Source organism: Athene cunicularia (genome assembly GCF_003259725.1).
Source record: "Athene cunicularia isolate RWA chromosome 1 unlocalized genomic scaffold, athCun1 chr1_part2, whole genome shotgun sequence".
In the NCBI taxonomy this organism is placed as follows: Eukaryota; Metazoa; Chordata; class Aves; order Strigiformes; family Strigidae; genus Athene; species Athene cunicularia.
Window position 1 is genome coordinate 10,801,593 of NW_020799092.1, and position 24,131 is coordinate 10,825,723.

Here is a 24,131-nt window from a genome sequence, read left to right on the forward strand (position 1 = left end):
AGAAAAACTTCAAAAATCATTTAGTAAACTTAGCTGAAGAATTTTCAGAGAGCAGCCAGTGTCTGTTGTTTCTTGCTATGGCTATAGTTACTAAAACAGCTTGGGACTCCATGTTGATCATGACTGAAAAGACTCATTTACCCTGAAAATTAGGGTATTTATTAAGTTATTATTTATGGACTATTTATTAATAGTCCATAAATTAAGGTATTTATGGACTATATGACACCTCTTTAAAATTATAAAGAAAATGGACAAAGTAAGTCCCTTTTACCGCTATTATGTCTAAGTGAAATAAGCTGGAAAAAGGATGACGCTCTGGGTGAAACTCCAAGCCACCTGAAGGCTTCCACTGACTTAATAATGCCAAGCATTTCCTCATTTCCAATTTCTTTTATTATTTTTTCTACTTCCCTTTGAGCACACAGAACTAATAAATGTGTTTTTATCACAGAGAAATAAGGTAGCACTGCTGAAATCTGCAAGAACAAGTAGGTATGGGAATGCCTTTTTAAAAATAAAAATTGTAATAAAAATGTATATACTAGCCTTGCAGCTCTTCAATAAGAGCCGGAGTCTGCATCTTGCTTATAGATCTTAACTACCCCTGAAGTCCATGAACTATTTTACAGGAAACAATCTTGTGCTGGCCTCAAGACAGTGAACAATATTATCTAATATCCTTTTTCTAGCTTGAACCTTTGCGGTTTTTAATTATATCAGTTGGACAATAACTATGAACACAGGAGAACAGATACGCAGATCCCAGCAATTTGCTCTCCTGGTGCAAAAGGGGGTACATGCTCCCTCCCAGCCTTGCACAGTGAGTTCTGGAAGGCAAGAAAGCTCCCAGGGTCCCCAGCCACTCTGCCCTGGAGCCAGACTGAGCCAGATGCACTGCAGCCACACTTCAGTTGCTGGCTCAGTTACAGGAATACAGCAGACAAGGCCTTGATGTCCAACAGGTCTGACTGCTACCAATAGTGCTAGGACCCAGAAGTCATAGAATCATCAAATCATTTAGGTTGGAAAAGACGTTTAAGATCATCGAGTCCAACTGTAAACCTAACACTGCCACTTGACACCACTAAACAATGTCCTTAAGCGCCACATCTACAGGTCTTTTGAACACCTCCAGGGATGGTGACTCAACCACTTCTCTTAGCAACCTGTTCCAGTGTTTGATAACCCTTTCAGGGAAGAAATATTTCCTAATATCCAATCTAAACCTCCCCTGGTGTTACTTGAGGCTGTTTCCTCTCATCCTATCACTTATTACCTGAGAAAAGAGATCAACACCCCCTTCGCTACAACCTTTTTTGAAAGTCATTGTAGAGAGTGATAAGGTCTCCCCTCAGTCTTGTTTTCTCCAGATACCACCAAGTCCAACATCATGATAGATGGCAAGTTTTTTTCATCAAAAATCACAGCCTAGAGGATGTGACAGTGTTTGACACCTTTACTTGCAGTAAGCAATAAGGATATTTTAGGATGAACATCACTAAAAAGGATTTTGGAGCCAGTAATTCAAAGTTTTTCAAAGTAAAAGATAAATAAAATGAATTAATACTGGTAAGAATAGTTTTCTGTTTTAAAAGGGAAGATTTGATAAACTGGAAATACTAGTTAATAAAATGAACTAGTCTAGTCAACTAGACAGAGAAACCATGGGATCTGAATGCCTGCTTGCAATTTCGGCAAGTTCATAAAAGACACACAACCCCATAAATTCACAGCAAGTTCATAAAAGGCTTTATAAAACTGGGTGCCTGTGAGACCAAGAAAGTGAGCTGCTCTACAGTCCTGGCAGACTTACCCTCCTCCCACCCCCCAAACCATTGTTCATGATCCAGCCTCCTGAAGTGCTTTCTCAGACCTCCTTGCTGTCCAACCACCAGCCCAAGCAGCTTGGGCACAGGTATTCCCAGCATGAGGAGCAAATCTGGCTTCAGGCCAGAGGAAAAGTTGGTCCCCTGTTTATGACTTACACACACACTTTGTTCAAAACGTAACACTAGAAAATTCAATTTATATTATGGTGGGGTTTTTTGAAGCATCTTATTTATATTGGTACTAAAAAATGTGCTCAGAGTTGATTTAGACTGTAATAAAGAAATATCATTCCTTTGACAAGTATTACAACTACTTCAATATTCCAGTGAGAGCACTGCTTTAATGAAAGCAGTAAGAGTAAGAAAAACAGACAATTTTCTCTGCTCGTTGAACTGTGACGACTGTTTTGCCTCCTATCCACTTCTATTAACAGTGGAAATAGTTTTACCCGACAAGTATTTGTAATAAAAGCTGTAGGTAGTTCCAAGTTTGTGGAGATCAGCAATTTAAAAATTTTTTTGGAATTAAAAGGCATATTGAAAGCATCTGCAATTGAATTCAAAGTTGAGTGCTATGTGATTCATTCAGTTAAAGACCAGACCAGACCAGCCACTTAACAGGAGAAGGGCTGATTCTGTTTTAAGACTAATTCACACTTCACACCAGTACAGGTAGTACAACGTGCAGACTTACAGATCTAGGAAGGCAGGCTGGAGGTATGAAACAGAAACAGCAACTGACAGATGACATGGACACACACACACACACACACACACACACACACAAAAGGGGTGTGTGTGTAAACTCTAGCTGTCATTTTATTTTTCCTAGCAGTCTCTGACAAGACAGTTTTACTGTCTGCCATTTTCTCAAGCTGCAGGAGCACTTGAAGGAGCAGGGCTGATAGCACATGAGACTGACAATGATGAAAATGGATTTTAGTAGCAAACCAGCCCAGTCAACTGCTGCTGTGTCACTTATTCAGACAGCCACCACAAAACAGGTATGCTTTGATTCAGGTATAACACAGAAATCTGCAACTATGTAGCTAGATAGGAGCTAATGACAAGGTATCACTGTTACAGCCTTATTAAGGCACTGGAAAAGTTACAGACTTTAATTTCTCAGGTTCAGACACATAACATGGAACAAAACATCTTCCCCACTTTCCCCCATGTGTTTCAAGCCTTACCATTACTACCAGATAATCCAAATAGCTAGAAGTGCTGATTGAGCCAGAACAGTTTTTATTAAGTTCACCTTCTCCAACCTGACTGGTTTTTCAAACTCAGACTTAATCTTCTCTTTTGATACCTTGCATCATCTAACATAGAAACTGAGCAAGAGATGCCCTCTTCAGAATATTGGGCAACAAGATGGAAGACACAAACCAAACAAAAGCCTGTCAAATTACTGACTGCTTAGCATCTACTCTTTAAAGTCCAATAGGTAAAATTACAGGCAAGAAAATGAAAAGCACTGAAATACAAAAGCTATGTCCAGAAATATCATGCCACCATTACATAAGTGCCATAATAAATAGCCACACTCATCACAGTCCATGAAAAGTATAGAAAAACCTGTTTGCACTTATGACACCGTAACTTACTTGTGGTTTTAAAACCCAGTTATATGCAAAGAAATCAGAGGTTTACATTTGCTGCTGCTACCTCTTAAGTGTTAATGTTAAATGTTCTCTTAATGCTAACTTATGTTTTCAAAAGTTTATTGCAACAGATTGTACACAACAAAACACAGATAAATTTAATTATGGGCCTTAGGAATAGGGAAAAACCCCAGCATTAACTAGAAAAATAGCTGCCCACCTATTCCATCTTCTCTGAGCTATGTACCAATTAAAAGCATCTACTGAAGAGGCTGGTCTGCTTTCTGATTATGGGATTTCTGCAGCAATAGTAGCAAAAGCTCATCACCTAGGACACCTACAATACCCAGTTCATACAAGGGAAGATGCCTGTGCTGTGTGGGTTGGAATTTTTTTTTGGTTTTTTTAAACATAGCATTTCAGCATACAGTAAATGTTCAGCTACTTTTAAAACTGTTACTAGAGGATGGAAATGAAAAAAGAAGTTACTTAACTGAGTTGTCAGGATTCTGATAGTACTAACAGACCTTGCTGTCCCTAGCTAAACTTAGCTTTTAGGAGCACCATGCTTAAATGGGCAGGGGTGTAAAAAAGGCCCCAGATGAGGTTGATCAGAGCCATTAAGGCTTATTTGTGCCTGCAGGGACCTGACCTAAATATCTCAAATGACCAGTTCTCCCACCATCGGGCTTATCCTAAGATAACTGCAAAGGAACAAGAGTAAATTCCCTTGTATTTCAGACATACAAACCTTAGTCCCTATTACAGCAGAGACGTCCCTGTGTTCTCCTGATGTAGGAATTCACTGGAGTGTCACAGTTAGAAAGTACACATTTTGAGTTGTGCTATGTGTAAAAACACCCATGATACATGTTAAGTTACTTTTTCAGCTCTGGTGACTCACAGGAACAGGGACTGCAAATGACACAGATGCTGAAGCAAATTGGATCTTCAGAGCCACAGCAGCCAAATGAAAGGAAAATGATGCCCACTGGAGACCCAGTCCAGTAATTAATCTTTAGAAAATATTTGGCATTTCAAGTAAATTTGATGTGAAAGTGACTGACTTTTCAGGTGTTTGCAGAAGCTCAGGGTCAGAAGGAGAACAAGAACATGTCAGAAAAGGGGAGTTGCTGTCTGCTTTAAGCAGGAAGACAAGAGAGGGCTTGGTCTCCCCATGACTTGACTTCTCCAAGTATGACCCTATCCTGTTACAGTCAGGCTTGTAACATGGCCGTTTCCCTATTGCTGTTTTTCAAATTTATGTATGCCAGAGCCCCTACCCTTAAGAGCTTGTAAGTGGAAAAGAAAAAACAATAGCAACAGGCAAAAGACAAAAAAAAAAAACAAAAAACACCAACCACCTAAAAACAACTATACAAAACTGGGGTATCCAGTTCTGGCACTGCTGCTTTTAATTAAATCAGTGGAAAAGCATATGACACAGACAGATTTCCACTGTGGGTAGGAACAGAAGACTGACTCCATGATCAAAGCATCTGTTTGATGCCGCACAACATATACTTTCTTTTAACTGTGTTTCATTATAAAGCTCAAAGAAGTAGCAAGTGAGTCCAGGGCAGCAAAGGTGAAGGAGCAAAATGGATGGGACTGTAGAGGAGACGAGTGCAACTAACAGGAGAAGGAAAGTGAGAGGCGAGAGGTAGGCAGCAAGGGGGAGAGGATAGCAGGGGCTGCTGTGGTAAGAAAGCAATATGGCTAAGGGGGAGAGACAGCAAATGCAGGCAAGAGAGAGTCTAATTCTAAAGGTATCTAAACCAGCCAATTAAAAAGCTCTTCACAGCTGGTTCAGGTACCCCCTTGTGAAACCTTCTACATCGGAATGAAGTCCTTGGGCTGGAAGACGTTTGTTTTTTTTTTCCCCAATTGTAGCTGTGGTTTTTCAAAAAGCCTTCTCCCAGAACCAAAGCCACACATCTCATGGAACATTAAACAAAAAGAGCCACACAGCTGTGGGGCCAGCCACCGCCTGCAGGCAATATCCCACACCAAGGGTTTTCAGATTTTAGTCTGGTATTCATATGAAATGATGAAGACGAGACAGTGAAACATTCTGTGGCTAGTCATTAACAAACTAGATTAATACTTCATTCAGCACTTGGTACAGTTCCCTCATAACAGGGACATACAGACTGCACCTCCCACAGATTGTTGTTACTTAATAGAAAGCACAGATAACAGATCGTTCTGTGTTACTTTGCTGTGTAATCTTCACAACAGTACGTAAGACCATTAAGCAAAAGAAAGAATCAACAGGAAAAAAAATTATAAAAACTGGGGTGAAAGTAGCCTATTTTAAGTGGCAAGAAAAATGTTTTAATTCCTAGCAGGGCATCAAAGAAGGACCCTGATCACAAAGTCCATTTAGAGTCAAGCCTTCCCTGAAATGAAATCTGACTAAGTTTGGGAGGGACCCTCCTGTGTAAAAGGAAAATGCTTTGAATGGAAACTACAGGCTGAGCTGTAGTATCATGGATCTAGAGGTCAAGACAGACCTTACTGACTCCAGCTAGTTAAGAATCATTTTCTCCCTCATCTTCCTTACCTACCTATCACACCAGTAGTTGCCACCTCTGCAAATAGCTGATAGTTGTCTGGAGTAGCACAATCGAGGCTGACATAATCAGAAATGAAAACATACAGATTTTCTTCTAATCTTTGTGGGTCTTACTGCAGCCTGAAAAGGTTCAGACCAGACTAAAATAATTATAATAATAATCATCATCATCATCATCATCACCACATGCTGACACATATTATGAGTTCTTACAGGAGTGCTGGAGAAAGATGGCTTGATTTTCATGGGAGAGATGTTAGCATTAGAGAAATCATTCTGAAGTTACCATTTTAACGCAGACTACATAAATATTACAAAGCTATACTTTATGCCATTGGATCAAAGTACATATGGATTAGCCAAGAAAGATTTCTGATTTATAGTGACCTGGCGAGAATTTAAAAACAGTAAGTTCATCAGAATGATAGGAAAGGAAGATAAGAAAAGGCAATTTCAAAAGCTTCCATAGATTAAAAATCAAAAATCTTTCTTTGTGTGTATATTTTCATGTGACTGTGAGTAGGAGTCAGCTAACAAAGCTATGAAAGTCAGTGAAATGGTAAATGTAGTAATGTATAGTACAGGTAAGTTACAACAGCAGAATAACAAGCACAGTTGAGGTGATGTGATTGGTACTTCAGAATCACATTCGCAAAATGACACACCAGTCTCTGATCAACACACCTTACTGTATGGATGTTTTCTAGCATGTACAACAAAATACTTGGAAACAGACAAGTATTTTATGTCAGCTCAGTTTTCAATTTTCTCGTACATGTCAAATTAGCAATCTGTTTTGTTTGCAAATCAGCAGCATAGAAGAAATTCCACACATAAACTCAACTAGTGTGAAATAAGAGAGACAGTATAACAAAGCTTTAATGAAACTGCATCCAGCGTTTTGGGAAACTAATTATTTATGGAAAAGATAGACAAGCTTCTTCACAAGAATTCAGCAAAGTAGCATTTGTAATGCTCTGATAAAACAAAGAACAGTATAATCTTCCTTCAGCTTGACGGACTGTAAACCAGCAACATTTTAAAAAGTCATTAGAATTTCAGCAGTTGATAGCAAGGAGGCTTGTAAGTGATTTTTTTTTTTTTTAATTGGTATGTTTATATCAACATGGAAGTTTGATGAATATGCTAGTGTTGGTGAAATTACTGTCTCTGCTACCAAGGCAAGATCAGAGAAGAAAAGCCATCACAGGGCTCTGTAGTGCCATCCTATGGCAGCTGCTCAGCAGAGACAAGTTCTCAGCCCTGCCAGAACACACAACTGAAATCTTCCATTCCGGTGGGTGTCCTGAGGGTCAGGCAGATTAGCAAGTCAATGAGCAGGCTCGAAATTTTCAGATGATTTGCAGTAGATATACTCTGTTTATTCCTCGTGTTTTGGGTTTTTCCTCTCGAGCTACACATGAAGTGACCAAACAAATGGCTTCTCTTTCACACTATAGTCTTTTTCTCTGAAATTCCTACAGTGAAAGGGAGAAAGATAATTACCCTTTCAATAACATAAATCTATTTTTAAGATGTGATGAAGCTGATTCATATATAATGTTCAAAATTTGACAGGCATGAACCTCTGTTATTCAGAGAGGGCATAAAATACCAGCATGGGTAATGGGAGTTTCCTTCAATAGCTAAAGTTTTCTCACTGTTTTTTTTAGAAAAAATCTCAATTGATGCTTCTTCTGGAAAAAAGAGAGTATTTTGTGTGATGGTTAGAAATAAATATGCTAAATTTCTTGTCCTTGTTTGAAGGCACTACAAAGAGTTTATCTTCACAAAGAGATGAAGTATTCTTCATTCTAGACAGCAAATTCAGTGTAAAAAATCAGTGAAAATTAAAACCTGGGTTGTTTTTATATGAGTTAGTTAGTTAGGATAAAATCTATAAAGGACATGAGAGTTTATATTGACTCCATGACTGAAATGAAAACTACCATCTGATTTGCATTGCAACTTGACCACCCAGTCATTCTGAAGTTATTTTTTTCATTAGCAAATCCACTACCAAAGGGTTTTTTTTCTCTCTCTGCTCTAATCTGGATTACTTCCTCTCTGCCAAGTCTGTCAAACAGCTAATGGTTGATAAATCTGAGTGTATGTTTTAGTTCAGCTGATCATTGCAACTGTACTGACACCTACTTACTTTCAGGCTACACCCTTATTGAACTAGCTGTTGAAAGAAGACCAGAAAATTTACCTTTTTCAATAGCTGTCCTCAAATCAACTTTCAATTAATAGCTCTTACTCCCTCCCTGACATGTCCCTTTATTTTTTTTGTCTCTCTTTGGATTGTTTCAAAGACAGGCTCTTGTAATCTCCTCTAGTAACAGAAGCCATGCTTCCCCATATCTACTCCAACTTGATTCCACCTGGACTTCACCCTTCTAAACACGGGTGACTAAATGTTTATGTAGCATTTCAGATAAGGGCTTGCTGTGCTTTTTAATGGCATTAATTCTCCCTCAAATTTTAATGAAAATACTTCACCCAATACATCACAGCTTTTATTTAAAGTCAAAATGTATTAGTGAGCACAGACCACACAGCAGAAGGCCAGCAACAAGTCTCCAAATTAGCAGAGACTTGAGAAAGTGAAGATTAAACTTTTTCTTTGAAGTACTTTTACATTTAGAGAAAAGGTACTATGCATAATCCAATCTTTATTTTTGAGACTATTCCCTCCAAAGTTTTCCTCGGAAAAGGTCACATTGCACCAGTTGGGGGTTTGGCACATTATGGGCATCAGTACAAGCACAATGATACAACTCACCAGTGCTATATTTTTGTGCATTAAGAAGTGAAGGTGGAGAGAAAAGATTAAAGGATCAGATTACCACAGAATTGGGCTGGTTTCACAGAATCACAGAATACCAGGTTGAAAGGGACCTCAAGGATCATCTGGTCCAACCTTTCTTGGCAATAGCATGGTCTAGACGAGATGACCTGTAATAAAACCTATATGATATTTGTTATTCAAATCTCAAGTTATGGTTAAATGTATTATTCAGTAAATTAAATATAAAAAGAAATTGTGTTAACATCAGATTGTATTGTAACTGAACTTTGTTGTGGTCAGACAGTGTTATGGTTCTAAATGTTTTTGCACTTTGCATGTAACCTAAGGTTTAAAAAGAGATAAGGCATTATGTATATAGTTTTTTATGGTTAAAATCAGTTGGTAAAAGGGAGTTTAAATGGCCGCCGCCTTCAGGCCAGATGGTGTTACGTCCAGCCCTGTCTGGCCCATGGATGCCCGCACCCCTGTGCTGAGCCGTCCCCTCCTCCCCGCGGTGGGAAGCCGGCGAACCTTCCCTGGCAACAAACACCCCGCGAAAGAAAAGCCCGCGAAAAGTTGCTGACGACCTGCAAACCCCTCCGGGAGCACCCCCACCCTCATGAATATTCATGAAGGCTGCACTTTAAAAGGACTCCGTTTCGGGATGTAAGGTGTGTGTCTTGGTGGAGCAAAGCCTCCCCGGCACACGCACTGCTGTTTTGCTCACTTTCGCTTGCTAATAAATTTTACTGACCACTAAAACAAATTTGAAGGCAGTGATTTCATTTTAAATTATGATTAATCCATAACATGACCCAGCACCCTGTCCAGCTGAATCTTAAAAGTGTCGAATGTTGGGGGATCCACCACTTCCCTGGGGAGATTATTCCAGTGGCTGACTGTTCTCAGTGGGAAAAATTTACCTTTTGTGTCCAATCAGAATCTCCTCAGAAGTAACTTGTGCCCACTTCCCCTTGGCTCTTCCATGTGATTCCTTGTAAAAAGGGAGTCTCCATCTTCTTTGTAGCCACCCTTTAGATACTGGAACATGGTCTCCCCTAAGCCTTCTCAAGGCTGAACAAACCCAGTTCTCTCAGCCTTTCCTCACATGACAGGCTTCCCAGTCCCTTGATCATCTTCGTGGCCCTCCTCTGGACCCTCTCCAGCCTGGCCACATCTCTTTTGTAGCAGGGACCAAAACTGAGCACAATATTACAGGTGTGGCCTAACAAGCACTGAGTAGAGTGGGGTAATGACTTCTTTATCTCTGCTGGAGATGCTCTTGTTGATGCAACCCAGCATCCTGGGTTTGAGCCATCTTTGATGCTACAGTCAATATGCAAGTGAAATTTCTGGGTCTGATCCAAAGCATACTCAATACAATAGAAACATTTGCCCTGATTTTCATAGGGTTTCAATCAGGCCCAGGGAGAACTAAAACTCAGCCTCAGATAAGCCTTATAATAAATGCAATGCAGGTGTTTAGAAGCTGTTGTATTTCAGCTTCAGGTACCTGTGAATCTGTTTTTCAATAAGTATTTCAGAGAACATCTGGGTTCTAAAGTAAAACAAAAATGAAAGTTTTGAAAAATATTATTGTAGCTCTGATGAGAAACCCCACTTAAGTCCTTTTTTTATTTGGTGAATATTTGTATATCCTGATATTACTAAAATTCATAGGCTTGTGGTGTTGTAAGAAACACCTTACAAGGATTTCAGCTCCTCTTTATAAGGAGTTATTAGTTCACTTAAAAACATATCTAGAGAAGCATTCTGCATTTAGAGAAGACAAACTCTTCCTTTCTTTCTCTCCCTGCCTGTCTCTGAGATAAATCAGGAGTTTGGTCCTTCTCTATACTCAGTTCTTTCCTGCAGAAAGAATCAATATATTTCAGACAATGCTTTCTTGCATTAGAATCTGACTAAAGTTCTCACCTGTATTTGCAAAGAACTGCAAAAAGATAATGGCTGAATGATTATCACAAAAACATCATGAAAGTTTTCCCCAAAATGCTTTATTTTATACTATGTGTGTTGAGTTCCCAAACAAAACCAGGCTAGGAATACACTCAACCTCTGCTTAGTCAGGTCATCATAGGAATCTTATCCCAGATTGAACTGGAAGCTCACAGTGAGGATGACTTGAGGTATCTAATCTGAAGTTGATGAAAGGATTTCAGGTTTTTAGACCTTTCAATATAATTTCTTTCATAAACAATAAAATCTGTTATTAAAAAAAAAGGTATTTAGCAGACTTCTGTTTCTTTAATATTAAAAGATAATTACATTGAAGGCTCCTATAAACATGGTGACTTACTAGTACTCTTTGTAAGACAGAAGATAATCACAGTAGCTACAGCAAAAAGTAGAGGCAATCCTGATTTGAATTGGACATTTTCAGCTCTAAAATATACCAGCTTTTTCTTTGTGAAACCATGAGGAGATAGCAAAGTGGATAAACAAAACTGTTAATGACAGAAAAGAAGAAGGAAGGAAGGAAGCTCCAGATCCATAGTGGGAAACTGGAGATTACACAACACACCTCTGCACTCCCTCTCTTCACATACACTTGGGCTAGATCAAAACTTTGAGCTATGGATGGGGAAGAGCTGACCTATTTCTATCAGCTCTCCATAAGCCCTTCTGCCTTACAAGGCAAAGACCACTGTGTGCGTCTGCCTTCTGGGAGCATGTGGTCAGAGCCTGGAAATGATGATCCCCTGTTCTGATCTCTAATGTAGAAACTGCATGCACCAACAAGTCTCCAAAATACATCACAACTTCTTTGAGAAAAGGTTAAATCACTGATAGAATGTCCCTTGCCCTAATAGGTATTAAATCATTACAGGAAAATAAAAGGTGGCCAAAATTAATGATCATAATGAAGACCACTGTCTAGAAAGGAGAAGGGATTATTTGCTTCCTACTGTTTAAGACATTAACAGTGTCCTGTTTGCTAATAGAAATTGTTAGAATCCAATGACATTTAAAACAAAAACCTTTCTTCTCTCCCTCTGACCATATATTGATTTTGCAGAATGCAGGGTCCTGGTTGGAATCTTGCCTGGTTTTGCCTAATTATAAAATATTAGAGCTTCTTCCACTTCTCATTCAGACAAATGTCATTTTTAAAATGCATTCTCTCAGACATTTAATCCTTTCAGTAGTCACAGCATATTGTACAGGCTCTTCTTGCAGAAACAGAGCCAGGCTTTTTTTTCTAAACCATCTATTCCTTAGTGTGGAGCCAGTGTGTGAAACTGTGCTCTCTGTACAGAGCCAGCAGTTTGCAGTCAGCAGTTACATATGGGAAGGAAATTGCTTTTCACTGGATTCTACTCCCTTGTAAAAATTGACATTATCTGCATATACAAATGAACCCATATGCAGTGCCGAATAGCTTATAGAAGAGGGAAAACACAAAGCTAAAAAGTTCTTAACAATGTCAGTTGTCAAAGAACTGCAGTGTTTAAAACCCTGTCCACATCTTTTGCCTTACATCTACCCAAACTGAGTCCCAGAGGTACTGCCCTCTGTTGAGTCCAAGAGTTCCTGCCCGAATCCAGTTCGGGAAATTAACTTCACAGTTTAGGGGTTTCTCTGTGTCATTACAAACTATGCAGGCAAGAAATCTGTTAAAAATTTTGTACCTAAGGGGCCCCATGATACTCCCATTTTAGTCAGTGGGTTTTTAAAAAGATGAGTTTAACAATCCACACTGCTACATATCTGGGCTTACAGTTGCCATTAATAACACTGGGGCTCCAGTGGCAGCAGCACCTGTCTTACCAGAAGGTTGTCTTTGCAGTGTCCTTCCCCATCTATTCTCCTTCATAAACACAAGTAAACATGAAACAATGGCAGTTTTTTTCAAATGGTAAATTCATTGCAGGAACACTACTCGAAGTACCAGAAACCTAGATGCTTTTATAAATTATTTCTTGTAATAAGAGCTTAGATAATTAACTCCTTTGAAGGCAGGATGCTTGGAATGGATTACAAATTAAGACCTTTATTCTCCTCTGCCTTTCTTCAGCAATCTCTCATACATCTATTTTTATTTAAAAATTCTGTTTTATCCCTGTTACTAATTCCACTTTTGATGGATGTCAGGTTGCCAAATTTATATGATGCTCTATCAGTCTCTTTATTAAAATAATTTTTTAATACAGATAAGAAAGAATCAAAGACATCAGCAAAAAAGACTAAAAAGAATGTGTTTTTATTCTCCTGGCAAGGCCTTCCATCGATTCCCATGCTCTAGAATACATGGAAAATAAAATGAATGCTGGGGGAAGATTTTTTTAAATGTCAGCTGATAGTGAAGGGCATTATGATAATATATGTAAACAATAAATTGTCCTACATAGAGAGTAAAGTTTCCCAAAGGGGAAGATAATCCCTATGGCATGCTTCTGACCACTCTGAGCTTAATATTAGTTAATACACTGTTGAAATAATCACACATTAAACTTCTCCACTCAGGCCAAGCTGTTCTTAAAATAATGTCCTGGAGCTGTACCCAGCTTGGTTATTAGCATCCTGCCATCCCTACGTGCCTCATGCCCCACTGTGAGTGGGTCCACGCCAGGCTGCCACGCTGCACCAGTCCCCTCCGACCAGTCATCTCTGCCACCTGCATTTGGAGCACAAATCAAAAGAAGCACTTTGCTGCTCAGGGAAGTGATTCTCCTACAATCTCAGCCAGGCACATAAATAAACAAAAAAGCACTATTTTATTCTTCATCATTTGTAGCTTTGCCCTAGGCTGTATATAGGCTCTTTCATGTACTCCCCTGTATCTATGATTAATGAACAAGGAAGTCTGCAAAATAATTCCCTGATCCTGAGGCCTCTGTTACTTAACATGCCATCGACTGCAATAAACTGTATCATTAGTGTTTCCTCCATGACACTGCCTTGCATTGCACATTATTTGTGCTTTTTGAGCAATTGCACATTATTACATCTGGGAATCCCCAGCTTTCCAATCCTAGGAGAAGGCCACAATAGTGCACAAAGAGTATGCAGCTATTCATAGATCTTTCTCTAAATTATTCAAATATTACTGGTTTATAAGAAAACTGCAAATGGGTACATAATAGCCCCAAGCCCTTAATCTTTCATTTGCAAAGAGTAGTCCTCCTCTTCCCTACCAAATTATACCACTGAAGCTGTGTTCTTTCTAGCAGATCTAAATCTTGTAGTTCTTGGATACAAAGTACACAACAAGATTGTCATTATGATGTAAGGCAGCTATTACAATGTTATCATAATAATATCAAACATCTTATTTACAAATAATAATTTTCATCTTAGAAAACTGTATGTACACACTTAGTCAAAGTTGTTAAAAAATTTCAAGTACAAATTATACTATGCTAACTGGCTACTTTGGAAACTTCTTCCAAAATGTCTTGCACTGGATAAGTATCAAAGGCAAGAGAAATTTTCCTGCTAGATTGCTATTCTCATACCTACTCATAGTTTTATAAAAACAAATCTGTTAGGTCTCAGACAAGTAAATAATCCTTTGCATGTAATAAATTGTTTCTCAGTCCTTAAAACAGGAACTGAAACACACCATCAAGTGTGTTTTCACCCTTATTGAGTAAAGCTCTAAAACACCTCTTAACTACTCTCCACATAACAGAGACAACAAACTCTTAACTGAATATTTGTATAAAAGACACAAAAAAGTTATCCCCTTCTCCCAACATTTTGCTATTAAAATCAGTCTGTGCAGCTCCATCCCTCCAATGTAATGTCTCAGCTTCTACTGTTTTCCAGTGGGATTAGGACTAGCCTCAAGGAGCTGCTTCTATTGTCTCTGATATTACCATCATCTGCAGACACACTGAACATGAGGAACTGCGCTGGGCCTTAGCATAACAATACCCATTTTGCTTCTTGACATCCACGCTGATTTTTTTTCCATCAACCCAAAGATGACATATAAGCAGGTCATTGCTAAAGAATTTTTTGTTACAGCCAGAAAACTAATGTGACTTGCTCAAAAAAACCCAGAAGTTTCTCCTTGACCAAATACCGAGACCCCAATTTAAGTGCCCATTCATCCCTACACAAAGACATCATGTAAATCTTACCAGTCTGAATGGCTGCTGTAGATCCAACCCTATTGTAACCCAACTCTTTCCAAGCTGAAATGGAGCCAACTAAAAGGAATAAAACAAAACCAAAACAAAACAAAAACCAGAAAAAAAATTGACAGTTAGACAAGCTAGATGAGTTACCACCATAAGCTAAAAATGTACCTGCACCTCCCTTGGCAGGCATTTTATGTTTGAGGGGGTTTTCCTAATAATACTGGTCTAATTGAATGGTAGGTATGCATATGTTTTGTTTTGCAGAAGAGAATGACTTTTTTTGATAGCTTTATTCCAGAAACCCAAATTCTTTAAAATAAGTCTTTCCCCTAATCATTGGCTTCACATTGTCTCATATGGAAGACCTCTGCTAAATCAGTAAAAATTAATGAAGTAAAAATATAATAATGTCTCAGATATTTTATTCTGCTATTCTATATACTGTTGAAATCACACAAAATGTGTAGCCAATGCAATGTAGTTGGCCATTTACCTCCACTGCATTCATGGTGTGAATAAAAGTTTAGACTGGAACCAAGCTCTCAAACAGAAGCAGTTAGCCAGAAGAAATACAGAGATTAAAATAAAAGGCTGGAGAGAAAGAAGAAAAATAGAGACAATGCAGAGGAAATTATATTATTAGGGAAAATGATGACATGGCTCTGAATAGCACTAGGCTAGAGAGAACAACTTGGGCACTAGGCTTAAACATCGGAGAATAAAAGACTTCTGCAAATGAAATGGCAACAGCCCTGCTTGCAACAATAAATACTTTTACCTGCATTTTTTCTACCATTAAGTTTCTAGCAATAATCTTGCTGCTGGTAAAGTGTTCCTACAAGTAACCAGAGAAGCAAAACATACAAGGAGAATGAAGGAGTAATTCAGCTTCTTCTAAGTCATGTTACATGGAGATTTTGCACCCTCTGGAGGTCCAGAAAGATATCAACTACAAATATACCCATCCTGTAATAAAGTACAACAGCTATAGGCATAATTTCCAGTTCCAGCAATAGCAGATTTTGTGGTGGTTTTGAATGGGGTATTTACGGGTGATGTATTTATTGGGAAATGCCTGTTTTCCCCCTTTCAGACCTTCCCAAGTCCTCTCCTTCAAGAATCAAGCCATATATGATATTTATTTTCCCCTTTATGCTCCAACTGAGTACAGAGCACTACTCTGCTAGCTTGCCCCAGGGCACTTGCAGTGACCACATGCCTTTAGACAAAGTTCTTTCTTTGTTAATTGGAAATACTAGAAGAAAAAGGTTTTAAATGACGGCCAAAGCCTACAACATTTTTAGCCTCACCTAAACATAATCACCTTGCACTTCACTATATATTAAGTTAGACAGTCTTTCTTCTTCATATACTAGTTCATATTTGTACTTGTCTGCATGAGACACTTTTCACCATACATTATGACTGAAAAAATAGCAGCAATCAAATAATTTCTTGTAGAGATAAGATGATTTTTCAGGCAAAGTACACCTTTGTCCAGTGTCACTTTGGAAGGAACCAACAAAAAGATATTCTGTATTCTAAAAAAAGGGGTCAATATAGGAAGTTAACAAACGTATCAGTGTAATCATGAAATGAAAACTCACTGTGTAGAAAAATCATTCGACCTAATATACTAGCACAAAAATCAATATAAATAGATAAAAGAAATTAAATTGATGGACTTTGAACTTTATTTCCTCAAAAGAGAGTCATCCTCTAAAATATAAAAAGAGAAAAATCTTGACAGCGGCTGACAAAAGAGCAAAATAAATAATATTGTATTAAAGATGAAAGTGAGTTTGATGGATTTGGTAAAAACAGAATATATATTACAGTGCACCCTTATCTGATATGTCTGCCTTACTACATGTTACACTGCAGGAAATATAAACAAAGTCAGTGATAGATGATAAAAAATTGTGATGAAAAGACATTTTGGACTAGTGTCAAGTGTATTGCAGGGAAAGACTATATACCACTTCTGCTGATGATTTCAATGTGTATTTGAAACAGACAGCTGCTTTCAATTGATTTTGAAACCTCCATTGACGTCAGTAAGAAAACAATGTCAGCAAAAGATCTACAATAAAATATGATGAGCTTGAAGAGCAACTGTGCTTTTGGTTATTTAAAGTACTTTGTTGCTTTCAGTAGGACTCAGATGAAAAACATATTTATGAGTATGACCACCCTACTTTACCTACCTCTCCTTTCTTTCCGCATCTCTCAATTTTCATGTCTAACCTGCACCTCCTACACAGAAGCTATTCCTAAGGCCTCCCTGGATTTCTCCACCAGTTACACTTCCATTTTCTTTCCAATTTACTAAAGATCAGAAATAAAGTCACTCTCTTAAAGCACTGTTATCAGGCCTTATAGAGTATCAGGCTAAGGAAGAATTCATTATTTATGCCTTTCAGGTACAGAAAACTTAGAAGATAATATGGACTAGGTAAAAAGATTGCAACTCAATTTTCACAACCAAAGGATCTAGAAGTGTAATACTTCTGTGCAATGAGATTGTTAACACAGTCCAGCTTTGTTAATAATTTGATTTCTTGAATAAAAGAAAACTTCATAATACCTATCCTGAATTGATTCCAGCTCATGGTTGTCTTCTCTTACCAAACGAGGTTGTAAAATTGCATTTGGAAGCTGATGTGTAGAGAGTCACAGGACCCTTCCTCTTTACCCATAAACACCAATCATGTTTAAGACGAAAAAGTCTGATGTAAAAAAAAGTCTGTAGATGAACAAGAAAACAAAAATGAGTGTAACAGTGTAATAAAAGCAAACAACACTGTTTACATAAACATGGTTATCTCATCTCTTCTAAGTATACCTCCTTCTTGACACAATCACATCTAATTTAATAAGCCCTTTAATTAAAAGACTGGTAATTCTCTTACAGCAGCAAAGACAGCAATGAGACATCATGTAAGCCATTTCAAAATCAGTTATATTCAGTTACTAAATGTATATATATTTTCAGATAATTTGTTGGATGCTACCCAGGCCTATCTGATTGTTCATATTCAGAAATAACTGCATGAGATTGAGCTGACAGGTATCTGACAATCACTATCAAGTGCTTCAGAATTTAAAGAGCTAGATCACTGCCCAACCAGAAGGCAACTGAGCACCACATGGCTGCTTCCTCCCCCATGCCCCCCAGCCCCCCCCACCCCAGGTGGGATGAGAACATATAACAAATGGCTCGGGAATCAAAATAACAAGGAGTGATGATTCACCCATTATGATCATGGGCAAAAAACAGACTCAATTTGGGAAAAAAAGAACATCAATTTAATTTGAACACCCCCACCACTAATTTACCAACCAGATCAGTGTAAGAGAGTGAGAAAACACAACCACATCTTAAAATCACCTTCCCCCCACCCCTCCCTTCTTCCTGGGCTCAGCCTTCCTGCTGATTTCTCTACCTCCTGCCCACCAGCAGCACAAGGGCACAGGGGATGGGGGTTGCAGTCAGTTCATCACCTGTTGTTTCTGCTGCTCCTTCTCCTCAGGGAGAGGACTCCTCACACTCTTCCCCTGCTCCAGCCTGGGGTCCGTCCCACAGGAGACAGTCCTCCACGAACTTGCTCCAATGTGAATCCTTCTCACAGGCTGCAGCTCTTCGCGCACGGCTCTAGCATGGGTCCCTCCCACGAGCTGCAATCCTCCCAGCAACAGACTGCTCCAGCGCGGGCTGCCCTCAGAGTGCTGGCCTTCCTCGGGCACAGCCCCTGCTCCAGCGTGGGGTCCTCCACGGGCTGCAGGTGGCATCTGCTCCACTGGTGACCTCCACGGGCTGCAGGTGGCATCTGCTCCACTGGTGACCTCCATGGGCTGCAGGTGGACATCTGCTCCAGCACCCCACCCCACCCCCTTCTTCTTCAACTGACCTTGGTGTTTTCACGGGTATTTTCCTCACTACTCTTTCTCTGCTGCAGGTTCCCCTTTCCTATGTATGTTGTCGCAGAGGCGGTACTACCATCACAAGTTGGCTTGGCCTCAGCCAGAGGCAGGTCCAACTTGGAGCTGGGGAAGATTCTAGCAGCTTCTCACAGAAGCCACCTTTGTGGTCCCTCCTGAGCTATCAAAAGCCTACCACACACAAACCCAACACAGAGACACACCAGTACATTTCCTCACAAACCACAACCTTCCCACACTCTCCTCCATGACCAGCTGCCACTCTTCACTTTGTACTGCTTAGTTCAGGCAACCAGAGCTGTCAAGGTACTTATCTGGATCAAAGATGCTATCTCAGCTCTTCTCTAAAGTGAACTGAAATGGAAGAGGCCCAAAATTTAAAGAAGGAAAGGAAGAGAGGAAAGGCCCTAAAAGCAAGGAATTTGCAGCAATCAGTCTGCACAACTGAACGGAAGAAAACCTTCACAGGATTTAACTCAAGGCTTTTCTGTACACAGTTGAAGTACATGGTTCTGGAGAAACACAACACACTTGACTTGGGATTCAGTGGAGCTCTGGTGATTCAGGTCCAATTAATTTCTAACCATGGTCTAGTTTTGGTGAAATGTTTCACTTCAGTGTTGGTAAAATTGTTGTCTTGCAACCACCCCAAAGGCAGCTGCTGCAGGTAGATGATATCTGTAAGTACTGAAAATCCATGACATGCTGCTAAATTTGTGTACTGTCCATTGCACTCGAGGCAAGGATCAGTCAAAGCATTTTAGAGATGTCTCTGTCACACACCCAATTTTTATCACCACTGATGTATCACTTCATACTGACATTGCCAGATCCATAAACATGACATAGTGCAAATGAGAGCAATGGAAGTAGTTCTGTCTCAGAGTAGACATTTCCTGCTATAAGTACTGGCATTTGTTTACATACTCTTTAAAGAAAAGCTGAGATTATACAACAATTCAAAAACACTCTGAAGACTGGGAGTGCCCGAGTATAATGCAGAATGGCAACCATTTGGCTTTAATGACTGCCACAGGCATCCTACAGGAAGACCCCCTGCAAAACAGTCACATCCAGCAAGGATTCAGCCGCACTTTGAACACCACTGCCACATTTATCATGCCTGCATCTACATGCTGCAGTATGGGGATGCACAGGGCCAGGTGCCCCAGGAGGGCTGCCAGGCAGCCCAGGGCATGACAGGGCCATGACTCAGCTAAAGCACAGAAGCAGAAGTGGCTTAAAAAAAAAAAAAAAAAAAAAAAGCCTGGAAGGGTTTTAGGCTCCCATAAAAACAGGTTTTATTAGGGTATTCACATCAATATTTATCTTCTATAGAGATAAGGTAATTACTTGGAAAGGAAGTGTAAAGGCTTTATAAACAAGTTTGTGTCACTCCCCGCCAGCTCCGTAGCTTTCTGAGTTTACATTAGACTTTGCACCTCCAGACATTCCAAAACATCTCACAGGTTCCATGACAAAGCTGCTCAAAGGAAGCCCCCAACAAGCACAGGGAAGGGCTCAGCACTGTTACAGCTCCTATGCAGGTAGCATGGCCAGTGAACAGCAAAAGCAAACATGCTTCCAAGGCCCATGGTTGCTTCTCCCCGTGCTCACTGCAGAAGAGATTTGCGACAGGCAGTTGTCAGTTTAGCAAAACATACTTATTTCCAAATAAGCACAGAGCGCATGCCTGCCAAATTCACAGCTGAAATGCCAGCTGCAAGGGACTATGGCAGCCATTCTCCAGGAAAACAAGCTCAAATCCAGTTGCTGGTGAGCACCCCATGAAGTGATAGCCATGCGTTTGCTGTTCCTGCAGGTGAGTCCCTGCTTGCATCCTCATGCTGCAGCCTGTGGGTGACTGTGACTGGGTGCTCCAGGAGGACTGCCAGGCTGCCAGGGCTTGGCTCAGATAAAGCAGAGGCAGATTGAGGTTAGCATGCAGGGACACAAGCATCTCTTGTATTAGGAGAGGATGAGAGAACTGAGCCTCTTTAGCCTGGAGAAGAGAGGTTCAGGGGGATCTTATCAATGTATATAAATATATGAAGGTGCAAAGAAGACAGAGCCAGACTTCTCAGTGATGCCCAGTGACAGGAGGAGAGGCAATGGGCACAAACTGAAACACAGGAAGGTCCCTCTGAAGAGTAGGAAATACTCTTCTGTGTGGGTCACTGAACACCAACACAGGTTGCCCACAGAGGTTGTGGTGTCTCCCTCCTTGGTTATATTCAGAAGCCATCTAAACACAATTCTAGGTGGCCCTGCATGAGCAGGGGAGTTGGGCAAAATGACTTCTAGGGGTCCCTTCCAACCACACCCTTCTGTGATTCTGTGGATATGCCTCAATCTTCACCCATATTGAATTCCACAAAGACACCCAGTAGGTTTTTTGACTCACAGAAAAAAATAACAGGTTTTATTAAAATATAAATGGCAACACTTACCTTCCTACTATTCATTATTTCATATTTGTCATTTCATTATTGTTGCAATCAACACATTGCAATGGGGAGTGTGCACTACCTTTTACATTTTTCACAGACACAACTGACTCTCCATGCCTTTCTTCAAAAAAAAAACCCTAAAATCCACATTCTGGACACATTTCCTATGCCCTTCCCAGTAGTGTGTGGCTACTCGTCAGCTCTGCTGGAGACATTTGTGACAGGCTCCTTAGTGTTAGTTCAGGAAAAAAATGCACACTGCTTCCCAAAAGAAAACTAACAGGAACGCTGCCTCATGTTGGGGCTTTCTAAGTACTCTCATTGAACAAAATCATTCCCAGTAACATTAGACTGGCCACAGAAGAGATATGCTTTTTGCATGTCAGTATTTTATTAAAGGCTGACCACAAAGGAGCATGGTTACTCTCTGGAAGAGTAATTCTAAAGGAAGGACAAGGCAAAATCAGACACTAGTAAACATCCAGTGAGGTGATAGGAATACCTTGAAATCCACAGCCACAATTAATAAGGTTACGGACAAGTCGTGTCCTGCATCTGCACACTCTGATTCATGAAACAGCATGGCAGGGTGTACCAGGAAGCTGCCATGCCTTCCAGAGAGTAAAATCACTGTGACTCAGCTAAAAGGTTGAGGTGGGTGGGCCTCAGACATCACACAAAAAAAACCCCCACAACAAACAAAGGCTTTTATACTCCCTCAAAGTCAGGTTTTATGCAGCTATATATATGATGATAGTTATCTTTCTCCATGCAGATAAAGCAATCAGGTAAAACAGATCAGAAAAGCCTGTACACATAATTATGTCCTTCCAGCAGATCCTCCCCACCAATCCATGCTGTGGCTGAGTTACCAAAATCTCTCCCTGAGCCCCAGGAAAAGTGTTATGATCTTAGAAGAAAGGTTTAGAAGGAGGAAAAGTGTTGAAGACTCTGACTAGGCACCTGGTTTAAAAAAAAAAAAAAAAAAAAGGTCAATTATGGTTCATTCTTATACATATCAGACCAAGATTTGATGTAATTAAATGTAAATTGTAGCTCAATCTCAGTATTTTCTAGTCTATTCTTTACCTGATTTTAGTCAGCTCCTATTCCTGTAGCACCCAAGCATCTTTAATAATAGATTAAACAATAGCTATATGTTATAAGCTGGGTGTAAAAGTTTGTCAGTGTAATCAGAGGTCAGCACAGAAGAGTAGTGTGGTCCTTTCTGGGTTTAAAATCAATGTACCTTTATTGATTTTATAAAATCTTTACAGATTAGTTTATTTTTTCTGTAGATCTTGCTCTCTCTCTTCTGTCAAATTACTCATATCTCTTGCAGTAGCTTTGATTTTTTCTTTTGGGTGGGGGGCTGGTTTGGTGTTTTTTTTTCATATTTGTTTTCAGTAGAAGAGACCTCCTCCCACTGCTATAGTTTGAGTGTACTGGAGTTGTCGTGTCAGTCTGAAAATTTTGTTTCCCTGCCTATATTTTGCTTCTCTCTCTCTGATTCGTATCAGTTTGGTATCCCTTTCATTCTTCAAAGTATGGTAACATCCAAGGCAGCAGAAAGATGACAATAAAATTTGGGTAAACCAATAGTTTAGAAACCAGGACAAGGAGAGACAGAAGGTATTTTGTTCAAATATAAACCCAGAACATGAATCTGCCAATCAACTGAAAATACTGTCCTGTAAAAGCAGTTTAAATAATGCAAGTGCACAAAAATTCTAACAGATCACATCAAACATCATGTTTAGAATGCACTAGTGGCGCAGTAATTCACAGTTGCCTCTGTATTTCGACAGGGAAACATTATCAGTCCAAGCATAAAATATTTCATTCTTCTTCACTCACACTGTACAACTTGCAAGAAGACACCAGTGGAACTTACACAACATGTAAATTGGTAATTACACAACATGTAAACTGGTAATCAGGGGTCAACGATGAGCAAGAAAGAGTTTATAGCAATATAAGCAAAAGAAAAAAAAGGGCTCAAGAAGCAGAGAATCCCTACTGTGATAAACACAAAGCCTAGGCTCTGTGACGTGTGAGATGCCAAAGGTAGGGTGTTGAAATTACATCAGTTTCCTAAGTAAAGCACTTTTTCCTCAAAACAGCTGTCAGTTAAGTAGCCCGGCCCTTCCAGGCCCCTGGCTCTTGATTTCTGAGGCAATCCATTTGTACAAAGTCCTCTGCAGCCTTTCAGTGTCAGCCCTCCGATTGTGTTCTGACCCTACAGAAAAAGCAGGGGGTTTATTTGGACTGAAGACTACATGCAGACAAGCTGTGATCACAAGTCCCGTTTGCAGGCTCTGACGCCCCGCTGGTGCCGGCTGACATTTTAACTGAGCACAGGGAACCGACGCCTTCACACGGACTGCTGCAAGGGGCCTGCGGGGAGCGAGACGGGACCCACCCCTCTGCAAAGCCGGGGAGCCCTCAATCTACGCCAAAGACCACGTCCCCTTTTAATTAATTCCTCTGCAAACAGTAGGTAAGCCTGATATTTTCTAGAATAAAAGATGGACATTTCAGTCCATTTGTCACCACTTGAGAGTAACTGAGAAAATCCTTCAACAGCCTGGACGCCCATGGCCTCATGCAGCAGTTCTGCTGGCGCCGTCCGGCTCTCTCGGCGGCAGAAGAGCACGGGCAAAGCGCCCGGTGAGTCACTAGGGCATTCGCTCCTCTGGTCGATGCAAAAATAAACAGAGAAATCCTCTTAGCATCAGGCTTCTGTAGCCAACCAAAACCTCCAAATCCCGGGCATCCTGCCTCTCACGTCTAACGAAACCCCGGCGGAAGAGGGAAGGGGGGG